The following is a 13,723-nucleotide window of genomic DNA, read 5'->3' on the forward strand; positions in this document are numbered from 1 at the left end:
GAGAACCTAAATGTCTTACAGGAACCTTTTTTTATCATTAGTAACTAGTTTTGCATGGATTGAACAATGTGCTCAATAAAATTATATCTTATTGGCTGACCTACACAATGGATATTATAAATCATTTCAAGAAGGCTTGCACCCACTTCCCTATCATTTTCCAATCCCAAGCAAAATCACAGCAAGGAAATAGTATCCCCAACCCATGGAACAAAAATGTTAAAATCATAAGGAGCCTTGTGATTCTAATCCAACAAAGTACCATGCTTTATTAGAGATTTTATAAATAAATCTCCACGACTTGGATCGAGACTCTCATAATTCTCTACTAGCTTTCCTAGGTCAATTTGGAAGTTTGAGTTTTGTGCTTCAAACCCTAGGTTCAACAAACGAGCAAATTCTCCCATGTTTATGGATAGAATTTCCTCTTTTGTATTTTTATTGACAATTGCTTTTTTATATTCATCATAATTTTCAACGCAGAGCATGGCAAAATCGAGGCAAGGGGATACTTCAGGTAACACCATGCTTCCCAATCCAGCATCCCATGATGCAATTTTATTTGTTCTTTGTTTTAACATTGAGTTGAAAATAGTAAATTTTGCCCTGGATGGATCTGTCACCTTACTAAACAATACATATCTGATATCTATGATACACTTTTCACCATGGATAGCAGGGTCATAAATATCATGGTATTCATCAGTGAAACATGGTGTTTTAAACAGTTCTTTTAGGTATATTTTTTTTTCACTTGGCTTCTTGTTGAACAACTGCTTCCCGTTTTCCCCATCGCTATTAACCCTGGTTGCATGTTTCGCTGCATCACTCCGAGCTACTCATTCCTCAACTTCATCTCACCATGCACAATCTTGCTACCTCACGACCTCCATCGATGGCCACCTGCACAACCTCGCTACCTCATGGTCTCGCCTGTAGCTCCCATCACCAATGCCCAATATGGCCTCACCTACAACTTGCATCACCACCACCAGTGCTTGTTGCCACCTCATGTTATCCTACAATGGCCTCCTATAGCCCCACCACCAACCCTTGCAGTCCCTCACTTAGGATTTGAGAGGATTGTGTTCCTAGTTTCAGAGCTTCGCGTGTCCAAGATCATTAGGTGCTTAATTTCTAAGTTTATGAATGCACGATAATACTTCCAGCATCAATACTAGGCATGAAGCACTTGATGGTGTCTTATATGAGCTCCTTCCACATCCCTGTAAGTCTATTCCAGCATCAACAAATGTGTGCACAACTATTGGAATATGCATTAACACTAATGACCACATTTCCAACAATGGGATTGCAGTACTACATGTGCTACTGGAAAGCGGAATAGGCTAGAGAGGAGGTCCTTTCCTTACCATGACTTTTAAATATGGTTAGTCATCACCATTTCCCACCATAATCTCTACTCACTTCTTCTCAACACCCAAGACTTGATTCTGCACAATAGAAAAATCTCTATTCACCAATGCTACCTGGTCATGGAATGAAGGGGATTAATTTCAGCAAACTTGGTGATGGAGATATCTGCTGATGTATCCCGGTTTGGGACCAAGCTAGTAGTAGTGGCTAGGGTTTTCATCCTGCAACTCCTATCTCCACCACCAACCCTTACTGCCGCCTCACATCCTCCTGTGATGGCCACCTACAACCCCACCACCGACCCTTGCAACCTCTTGGCTTAGGGTTTTAAAGGATCACGTTCCTAGTTGTAGAGCTCTGTGAAATTGGTTATTATTATATTGGACCTGCACATGTGTTATAATTACTCTAATTCCATGGAAAGTAAATGATTAATTGAATGATAGAATATGATGTTCTATATGGATAAGTGTTTTGTTAATATGATGTCAAGGAGTGATGTTAAGTTACCCTAGAGAATGGATTTGCTTACAAGAGTATAATTGAGATTGTCATGCTCTATGAAGTGTACCTATACCTGCAAACACAACGCACTCAATAAATCATTACAAGCAATGGTTAGTGAATTAAAACAATGAAAGAAAAAACCATAGCTAATCGACTTATTGCCTCCTAGTAAATGCGACTATGAAAAATGCTCTCAGATCTGATTATGCAAATTCCAGTGACTTGACTACACTTAGATGGAAATGCATGGTCTAGTAAGAATAGCATGATTAAGCTATATGAATTCATGATTATTCTAGAAAATAAGCTAGAATGAAGATGCAATTAAGCTAAAATTGAGTATGATAACATTGCTAAAAAAGATAAACTAGAAGCTAGATGCCTATAGTAACAATGCATAAGATGAGAATGAGATGGGATGAATTGAGATGCAAAAATGATATGAATTTTGGTACCCTTTGTGCTCCAAAAATGAGGTATATTTATAAGATTTCCAAGGCTAGGGATGATGTGGCAAGAATCAATAGTCAAGATTGATCTAAAGATATCAATGGTTAAATTGGAGGAGGTTGGAAAAGGAGGTTGGATTAAAGGGAACATCTGTCATCTCTATGGTGACAAGTGTCAAGAGGCTTCTAGAAGAGAGTGGATGAAAGGGAACACTTAGTGACAAGTGTCACAAAGGTTCTAGAAGAGGTTAGATGAAAAGGAACATGGTGGATAGGTAGAATGAGTTAGGTTTAGGAATGGTTAGGTTTAGGAGTGGTAGAAGTTAGGAGAATTTGAATTTAGAAATTCAAATAATATGAAAAGGTTATTTAATCTCAACAACTCATGGATTTTATTTGTTTTAATTAATTTGGATTAGAAGAAATGAATTTGGATGGGGGGAATTAATTAATTTGAATTAATTAATTGAAGGGTTGAAATGAACCTATTAAATAAATCCTTAGATTTATTAATAAGTAGATGAAAATGGAAATTTAATCAAATTGTTGATAAATTCAATTAAATTGGGGAGGAGGATTAATTAAATAATTGCTTATTTAATTAATTATCTTCAGACCATTTTTAGGTGTATACATTTTGCCCCTCTTTGAAGTGAGGTGTGATGACGTGTTGATTCAAATAATAATCTCATTTTGATGATGATATTGATTTGATAGGATGACCTAGCTCTTGATTGCTAAATTATGGTATGATGATGCCCCCTCGGGAGATCAATTCAGATAATTGATCTTTGGAGTATTTCTGAGATTGATATCTCAATAGATTTGATTTAATTTCTGCAACTATGGTTTGATGAAAGTGCAAGTTCTTTGATTAGCTTGATCGCTTAGATTGGTAAGATTGAAAATTCTTGATTGATTAGATTCAGTCTGGTTTTAGGAAGGATTCATCCTGTATAAGACATGATCAGAATGTCTAGTTTTAGGAAGGATACATCCTGTATAAGACATGAATCAGAATCAGATCATCTAGTTTTAGGAAGGATTCATCCTGTATAAGACATGATTAGAATCAGATTAGGTTTGATTGATTGATTTAATTTGATAAGGTTGATTAGATAAAGAAATGATATTTTGTTGATTCAAGTTGCAGAAATATTCGGATATGTTGATTGTTGATTTTGTTGAGGGAGATAGCATAAGATTTGGGCTAGGTCGATAATATCATGAGAGAGATATGAGTCATCATTTTGATTGCGTATACACTTGTGATGATACTTTGATGATTCCTGTGATATATTTAACCTTAAATAAAAGGACCATGTGGGATCCCATGCAAGAATGAAATGCAAGCTAAAATGCAAATGAAAAATGCAATAGAATGACCGAACTAGTCACTAGATTATTTAGTGTTTTTTTTGTCATCATTGATATTTTGAAATGTGGGAAGTGAGTGCAAACATCGATGGTATAATTAAACCATGCTGACCTGAGCACTTCTTTCTTGGATTTTGATATAGCAAGTTAACACAAGCATCGAGGTATAATTGAACCGCGATGACCTGAGTGTTGTTTGCATAAACCAAGCAATATAAATCATTTTAATATGCAAATTGGAAATGTCTTCAATGATATTGTGATGATCATGTCTCAAGACAAATTTGCACATATTAATGATTAATTTTCAAACAACAGACAAGAAAAATATCATGTTTCTTCTTTGTTCCTCTAGTCAATGACATTCTGGAGTCACTCATAAATCATGATAGCGAAAAGAAATATAGAAAAGTTGAACAATCATGTTACAATCATTATCCAAAAAGATATTATCCACTAAAAAGTGTGTGAATCTGCTTACATTGACTCTGTGATAGCTTGATAGTTGATAGTTTGATCTCATGTTCAATGTTGGATGTGTCTTAGTTTTCACTTGATAAGAGTTCTCTAACTATTGTTCTACCTGTTCGATTAAGCTTCAAAATGATCAATAGTTTTGCCCCCAGCTAAGTGTAGGATTTTTCCCCAAGCCTAGAAACAAAGTTGTTATGATATATCCAATGATCCAAACCATGGCAAGAGAGTAGCTACGATGCCTGCGTATGTACAAAGGCTTCATGATATCAGTGCTGATGGAAAATGAATGGATGCAAGTAGAAAGATACATGAACTAATAGATGGAAGAGCTAGTGGACAGATAGTGCCTATTTGCAAGGTTTTCACCATCTATTTTTATTATACTTTTTCTTATATTTGATTTTTTTCTTTCTTTTTCCTTTTTCATTGTTTTTGATTTTTTTTCTTTTTCATTGTTTTTGATTTTTTTTCTTTTTCACTATTTTTTATTTTTCTAATTTTTTCAGACATAGAACTTCTTCAGGTGCATGGTATTGATGGGTTCTTCAAGTTGATCTTCGTCCTGTGTTGATAGCTGATATGCTCCAGATCCAAATACTATTGTGACTACAAATGGACCTAACTAGTTTGGTTCAAACTTGCCTTTGTTTTCTCGATCTGCCTGGTTGTGTGGATTTTTCTTTAGCACTAGTTCTCCCACTTGAAAGATTCATGGTTTAACCTTGTGATTATAACTTCAGTATATTATTTTATGATATACCTTTAAATGATGAAAGGCATTTTGTCTTCGTTCATGGATTAATTCTAACTCTTGCAATCTAGATACTCATTGTTCTCCATCTGGGATGAGACTTTTTAGTGATACATGTAGAGAGGGTATCTCTACTTTGATTGGCAATATGGCTTCTGATCCATATACAAGAGAGAAAGGTTTGGCACCTATCAGTGTGCAGATACTGGTGTCATAGGCCCATAGAGAAGGGTTTAGTTGAATATGCCAATCTTTTCCAGCATCGTTCACTGTCTTTTTAAGGATTTTCAAAATAGTTTTGTTAGATGCTTCTGCCTGCCCATTTCCCTGTGGGTAATATGGTGCGGAGAATCTGTGCTAGATTTTGAACTTCTCACATAGCTCTTGTATGTCTTGATTCTTGAATGATCGCCCATTATCAGTGATAATGGTCATTGGTATTCCATAGCGACAGATGATGTAATTCAAGATAAATGTAGTAATTTGTTTTCCTGTGATGTTTATGAGGGGTATTGCCTCATTCCATTTTGTGAAATATTCAGTAGCTACCAGGATGAATTTATGTCCGTTAGATGAAGAAGGATTTATCTTTCCTACTAGACCAGGACCCCATTGACAAAATGGCTAAGATGTTGCTAAAGCATGAAGTTCTTGTGCTGGTGCATGAATAAAATTCCCATGGATTGACATTGTTTGCATGTTCTAGCTAATTTAAAAGAATCTCGTTCCATAGTTGACTAATAATAGCCGAAGCGTATGTGTTTTTTTGAAAGGGTAAGACCACTTTAATGAGTGCCACAAATGTTGTTATGGACTTCATGTAAGGCTTTCTTAGACTCCTCTAGTTTGAGATATCGTAAGAGAGTATCGTCTAGACCTTATTTAAGCAGGGTATCCATGACGAGAGTAAAATGAGAGGATTGGTGAATAAAGTTTCTCTTTTGGTGCTTTGATAAATCTGGAGGTAAGATGTTGTATTTCAAGTATGTGTAAGTTTGGCCATAGCGGGAGGAATCATGTCCAATAAGTTGACAGATGGTTCAAGAATCATGACAATTAAAGATGGGATGAACAACTCTTCAACTAAGAATTCATAACATTGTTGATTTTTTTGTGTATGCAATAGAGAAGCAAGTGTAGCCATGGCATCTGCTTCTTTGTTGTCATTTCTTGGAATCTGTTCAAAAGTGATTTTGACAAAGTACTTCTTGAAATCATCCACCATCTTTTTGTAAGGCATGAGCTTTTTGTCTTTTGTTTGATAGTCATTATTGATTTGGTTAATGACAAGCTGAGAGTCTCCGAAGACTTGAAGTTGTTTAATATTCCATTCCACAACCATTTTGATACCTATTACCAATGCTTCATACTCTGCTATATTGTTTGTACATAGAAAGCTTAATTTGTATGCTTTCAAGATTGTATGCCCTCTGAATGTTTTCAATGTTTCGATTTCAGTCTCTACGATCCTTCGTCTCTGAGCTCTAGTTAGAACAAGCATACACATGTGTTATCTTGCTTAGTATTTGACTGTCCAAAAGTTTTTTTTGAGTAAGTGATCAATAGTCAATTTCAAGGCAATAGAGTGATATGACACTAAAAGAGAATTCAAGTGTTTAAAGGTTTGCATGTTTTTTGATCTTCAGTTTAGGAGTGCAATGGTGATGATTTGATAAGAACCAAGTCCAGTAGGAATGATATATCCTATGATATGGGATAAGATTATCCTAACCAAAAGTTTCAGTTTCATGATAAAGGATGATTGATCCTCATGAGAAACTCTGTTTGAGTGATCAATTTATCAAAGAGCATGATAATGCACTTTGAGATGTTTATGGATCCCCATTTTAATAACAATGATACACACAATGAAAATACAAACAAATTTTTTGTACATTCAATGGAAGTGGAAAACTCCATTATGGATCCCCGTTTCAATCTATTGGTTGAGGAAATAATGAGGAGAGATCGACAATACTTCTTACAAGTGATGGCACAAAGTGGAGCCAAGATTCCTCATGATTTTGACATTACTCAAATAATGGAAAATTGACCTTTGCAACAACCTCACCTCAACATGTATCAAAGGAGGCCTACTAGTGGAGGCAATAGAGGACCACATATGGTGCTTGAATCACCATCATCTTTGTTTCAAAAACCTGAGGTCCCATACACACATGGTCAAGCATATGATACTCAACTTTGCAAACCATTATGGAAGTCATATAGAAAAATATACTCAATCACATGCCAATGCTAAGGACCAACCACCAAAGCAATTGGATATCCAAAGGCATGATCAAAATTTGGCACTAGTACATTCGGGTCAAAATTTTGATGGCACATCATCGAAATTCCAACCCAATTTCGTTGCACTACCAACAAAAAAAGTCATCAAAAACTTTGTGTCAGAAGTTCCGACTATCCTTGTGGTCATCGCAATTCTGACATCACCTCCAACCTTTTCGATGGCCGCCATGGATGCTCATACCCCAAAAGAATACCGTCGCGATCTCTGCCTATCATCGGAAATCTGACTCCAAAGGATAAAATTCCAATAGAGGAGTGTCGTTGGATGCACAGTATCCTCGTCGAACGTTATATTAGTTGTCATCAGAATTTTGATGGTGAGAGATGATGTGGGTCAAATGGATTTTCCGTCGGTGAATGAAAGCATTGAATGAGTTCTATTTTTAAAAATTGCATTAAACATTTTAATTTATTTCATTCAGTGTTATTTGCAAAAAATGATTATCAATGATGTTTCCTTTCTCCAAGAATTGTCTAGGATCTTTCCATCAGATAATATGTAACATCGAATGACTAAATTTTTTCTTTATAGATGCTTAATTAATTTAATTATTATCTGAGCATGAATTAAAATTTATATCTATACGGAAGTAGAAGATACAAGTTGAAGAGTCATGTGTAAGCAAATTTCCTAAAAGAAAGCAAGCAGGCATTATCTTGAATGACATGGAAATAAGCTCATCAGCTGCCTAGAAGAGAGAAATTGGAGAATGGCAGAGGAAAGTGTTTAAGGGTGATAAATAGATAGATAGTATGCAATACAAACAAACGATGTCTGGAGTGTCTGATGTGACGTCTCTAAATTATGCCTAGAGGGACTAACTGGTTTTGGAGTTCTTGCAAAACCTATTGGGCCACGCTTGGAGGAAATCAATGTGTTCATGTAAGGAGCACCTTTTTTCTATTATGAGAATGATACTTTTGCACAGAGGGATATTTGGAAGTTGTAGCGTCGTAAATTGTACGCACTCGCTAGGGTGGTACAATTTCACACCTAGTTTAGCACCCACCTTAGTGCATTTTACATTTTGCATTGCATTTGTCCTTTAGCACTTAATTAGTCAAGTTAATTAGGTCTAAGGTCCTATTTCATTGTCTTCTACATCATAAAGTTGGGCCCTTTCGTTAAAGCGTGCCCTTTTCATTTTATTCCTCCAATACATCACTCAATCAAAAACCCTAATTAAGTCCTATTCTGAACTTGGGGGCTTGGTTTTGGGGTCAAAACATCTCCAAATCACCTGTAACTTTTGGATTCTCTCTAAAATCATCATATCCAACGGCCCTAAAAATTTGGTGAAAAGTTGTTGGGACCATGGCGCCTGGAGTGCACATGGTCCCGGACATTTTTCCCGAAATTTTAGGAGCACAATAAAGTCATAAAATAAAGCTTAACCCCAAGAAATTGGTGGGATATTCAATCTCTAGGTCAGCCAAAAGATGAAATTACGATCTAGGGTTTCCTACATAAGAGCTCTCTTTCTTCATTTTAAAGGATCCGATTTCTATTTTTCAGGAACCTCATACGCAACGAATGAGCAGATCTTTGAAGACTTCAATAACATTCAACATCCCTCTATCAAGCACTTATCAAATTCATTCATCCACTTAGGGCTTGGAAGGCATTGAAGAACAATAGGAGATTACCGACTGAAGATTGGCTTGTACCCCTCCCTTGAGGGTTGGGTATGATTTCATGTTGTTTTCATGTCTTTGCATAAGCTTCAATATATCATTTATTCATGCTTTAGATCACTTTGCATCTTGATTTACAGCATTTACATTGTCATTTACAAGCAATTAGGGTTTACTTTCTAGGTTGCTCTAGTTTGCTTTCTTGCATTTTAGGACCTTGCACACACACTAGGTCTGCACACACAATACATTTTACAAAACAACTTGGCTATTCGTGGAGGTGGAAATCACCGAAGCGGGGGTTTGACTAAGGCAAAACCCTATATAGCCACCCATACCATTTTCAGATATAAGTGCAGGTTTCGGGACTCGGACGACGCCGCGGGATACAGATCCGGGAAGGGCAGGTCGAGACAGCACTCCACACCAAATAGCAGAGCAAAAGACTGGGATAGGGGCGCTGGGTGCCCTGGTCCTGCCAAGACAGGGGCGCTGGGCACCCTGGTCCCTGGGACAGAGGCAGTGGGTGCCCTGGTCCTCCGGACGGACAGCATTTCCGACAGTTTCCGACAGTGTTCCAGAGTGCAAAATAGTAGTTTTCGGTGCAGTTTTTGAGACAGAATCAGGACAGTGGCGCCCGCGCCCCCGTCCTAAACATTTTCAGTCTGATTTTGACTCCGGGTCCACATCTGCATTCTTATTTCATCCTTGTATTTACAACTATTCATTGTTTAATCTCAATTCTGCAATCTTGTTATTAGTTCATACTTGCATTTTGGGATTAGGGTTTGAACTTGCATCATTTGATCTTCCAATTTCAACAAGGGAATAGAAATCCTAATAGATATCCCGTGGCTCTCTCTTTCACAAAAAGAAGTAGCCAATTGTGTGATATCTCTAGGCTCTTTCATATTCCGTAATGTGTGTCAAAAGGTAGGATTAGGACATGTTAACCTAGTCTTGCTTTTCCCCTACACATTTTGGTGAACCCGACGTGAATCTATCATTGCTTCCTCTTGCATTGCATTTGTTAGATCTAGATCTAGATTTAGTGTGTTTTCATTTCATTTTCATTAAAAAGAAAAAAAGAAAAAAAAAGTGTGTTTCTTTGCATTGTGTGTTTAAATTTTATGCAACCTTTATTTCAAAATGTCAAACTTTTATTTGCAAAATATTCATGCTTTTGATGATTATTATGAGTATAGCCAAGACGAATTAGATGAAGCTTTAGATGAGTTTTTAAACCCTAAAGATGCCAAACCTTCATTTTACCAAAAACTCATAAACTTTGTTACTATGCCATTTAGGTGTGATGAGAAAGATAAGTTGAATGATTCCTCTCAAGGATACATTCCTATCAACTCTTCCCCTGAATCTAGTAACATGGTTGTTTTCAATAATCCCCTCTATGAGGAGATGTCTCCTTTTGAATCAAAAGATAAACCTTTTAACCGATATGATCATGCTTTGTTGGATGATGCTCTTGATGACTTTGTGGCTTTATCGAAATCTTTAAACAAGAACAAGACTTCTAAATTGGTTAACATGATAAATTTGAATGAACACAACAAGCCTCTTTTTGAAGTCCAAGGTGCTTATCCTTCTCCTACCTTTCAAGTTCCTAAATCACCTCTCCTTACTATCCAAGGAGGGTATGATCATGATTCCTTTCGTACCCCGAATAAACCAATTATCACCATGCAAGGAAGAAAACCTGTAAGTCCTTATAGTTATGCCAAGCAAATAACTAGAGAGAGTTATCATGAGGTTGCCCATACTTATCACACCAGAAATAATAGGCAACCTAATCCTCCTCCTGTTATTCCAGTTTCTCTTCCTAATCCTCAACCAATCCTTCCACAAGCTCCCCGTATTTCGCAATTTATGGGTAAGGAATATGATCTCATAGAACAACTTAAAGCTACCCCTGCTAAGATATCCCTTTGGGATTTGATTCAAAATTCTTCCGCTCATCACGAAATGTTACAAGATGCCTTGAAAGATTTGAATGTTCCTCCACCGAATACATCTAGTAATATAGCATCTTTGGTTAACTCTGTGATGAATCCTAAAGCTCAAATTGTGTTTACCCAAGATGAGTTGCCTACTAGTGAAATTCAACAACAATATGATCCCTTGATGATTGTGGTTATCATGAAAGACACTGCTATAAGATGAACACTAGTAGATAATGGCTCTGGCCTTAATGTGTGTAGCATTAATCTATTGCATAAGATGAATGTGGATACGTCTCTTATTGAGCCTGACTCTTGTCCCATTCGTGGCTTTGACAATGTGGCTAAGACTTCATTAGGTATCATCACCTTACCCCTCACAGTAGGACTTGTTACTTTGCCTACTCCTATCCATGTTATGTAGGGAAATTTAACATACAACTTGTTATTAGGGAGGCCTTGGATTCACAGCATGCAAGCTGTCCCCTCTACATTGCATAGACAAGTTAAATTCATCTATAACAATAAGACATATACTTTGATAGGTGATACTAATTTTCAAGCCTATCTACAAACATCTACTTCTAAAGGGGGTTCTTCTAAGCCATCCTCGTCTAGTGATGACTCTTTAAACAAGATACCTATCGATGAATCCTCACTCTCCGATGATTAAAATTCTTTGGATGAGTCTGGAGCTCCTGAAGAAGATTCTTCTCAACTTGAATCTATACATAAGAAGGATTTTGATCCTGAGAAGGTCCTCGAAGAAGACGATTGGGGATCTCTTGATTTTAATCCCACTTTTGTAGGTGAATATAAGGTTCCTTCTAGAGAGCTTAAAGTTGAAAAGAAGGAAGAAGCTAAAAATCAATCAATCTTACCTAAACCTATGAGTAATAATTTTGTGGCTGCTTCTCAAACTTCTTCTCCTCACACCTCTAATTATGAAGAGTTTGATTCTTTGTCTTATGAAAAACCACCTTCTCTTCCTGAAATGGCTGATCGTTATGGTCATGGTTTTCACATTTTTGCTAAGCATGGGTATCATGGAAATGGTTGTGGTGCTCATGAACAAGGGATAAAAGTTCCTCTAGAGACTAATTTTCACAATTATGCCTTTAGACTTGGCTATAATCCTTGCAAACGCACTAAAGCTTCTAAAAGACCATGCATTAGTGTTAATACTATTTCTACATCTCTATCAATGCAAAACCCTGAGTATATTGATGGGGATCCTTCAGGTGACTGTGCTTTGGATGTCTTCCCTACCGACGATGCTTTAGCTAAGTTCTTGGGAGCCTATGACACTCTTCCTCGTTATCATCACAATAGGGGACTCCCTTATTGTTTGAACACTGAAGCCTATTTTGAAAAAGAGATCGATAATGATGAGATTGTGAAAGAATTCCCTTAGTTAAAGGATACTCCTCAACAAAGTAATCTTCTCATAAGTGACACCACTGATGTTAAGATGGACCCTTGCAATAAAGAGAAAGTTATTAAAATTGGAAAATGTTTGGATGAAGAGGAACAAAAACAATATGAAGATTTATTGCATGAATTCCCCGAGATCTTTGCTTGGACATACTCTGACATGCCTGGTATAGTTCCTAAGATTGTTACTCATAATATTGTCTTAGTTCCCGATGCTAAGCCCATGAAACAAAAGATTCAAAAAATGAATCCTAAGTTGGCTCTACTTGTTAAGGCTGAGATTGAAAAGTTATTAGAGGCTGGATTTATCCGCCCTATTGACTACTCCCCATGGATTTCAAATATTGTCGCTGTGGCTAAACCAGACAACAAAATAAGAATGTGTACCAACTTTCGGGATCTAAATAAGGCTTCTTTAAAAGATGATTTTCCTCTTCCAAACATTGACATGATAGTTGATTCTACAACAGGACATGCCTTGTTATCCTTCATGGATGGTTTTTCAGGATACAATCAAATTTTTATTAACCCTCAAGATCAATTCAAAACTGCTTTCACCACTCCTTGGGGTACGTTTTGTTGGATAATGATGCCTTTTGGACTTAAAAATGCCGATGCAACTTATCAATGAGCGATGACCCTTATCTTTCATGATTATATGCATAAGATTTTAGAGGATTATGTTGATGATATTTTAGCCAAATCCTTTCTTCGCATGGATCATATTAAAATCCTTCGTCAAATCTTTGAAAGAATTCGTAAATATCACATGCGCTTGAATCCCTGAAAATGTGTTTTTGGTGTGGATAGTGGAAAACTATTAGGATTCATAGTTTCGCATCGTGGGATTGAGGTGGACACTAAGAAAATAGATGCTATTGTCAACATGCCACCTCCTAGAAATGTGTCTTAACTTAAAAGCTTACAAGGAAAGATTCAAGCCTTTCGTAGGTTCGTGTCTCAACTTGCGGATCGTACCTTTCCTTTTACTCAACTTCTTAAAAAGGATATCACTTTTCAATGGAATGAAGATTGTCAGCAAGCATTTGAAGATTTAAAAGTGTATTTGGTTAGTCCTCCTATTCTTCAACTTGTCGAACCTTCTAAACCTTTCCTTCTGTATACAGCTGCTTCTTCTCATGCTCTCACAACATTGTTGGCACAACATGAGAAAGATGGTAAGGAATGTCCGGTTTATTACATAAGTCATACCTTACTCGATTATGAGACCCGATATTCTGCGATAGAAAGACAATGCTTGGTCTTGGTGTTTGCGACTCATAAATTGAGACATTATCTTTTAAATTCAGACGTCCACGTCATGGTAAAGTTTGATCCTTTGAAGCATCTTTTCTCTAAAACTGATTTATTAGGACACCTAGCTAAGTGGGTTATGATGTTAACTGAATTTGACCTTAAATTTGTTTCACAAAGAGAAATTAAAGGGCAAG

Source organism: Cryptomeria japonica, chromosome 2 (genome assembly GCF_030272615.1).
Source record: "Cryptomeria japonica chromosome 2, Sugi_1.0, whole genome shotgun sequence".
NCBI lineage: Eukaryota > Viridiplantae > Streptophyta > Pinopsida > Cupressales > Cupressaceae > Cryptomeria > Cryptomeria japonica.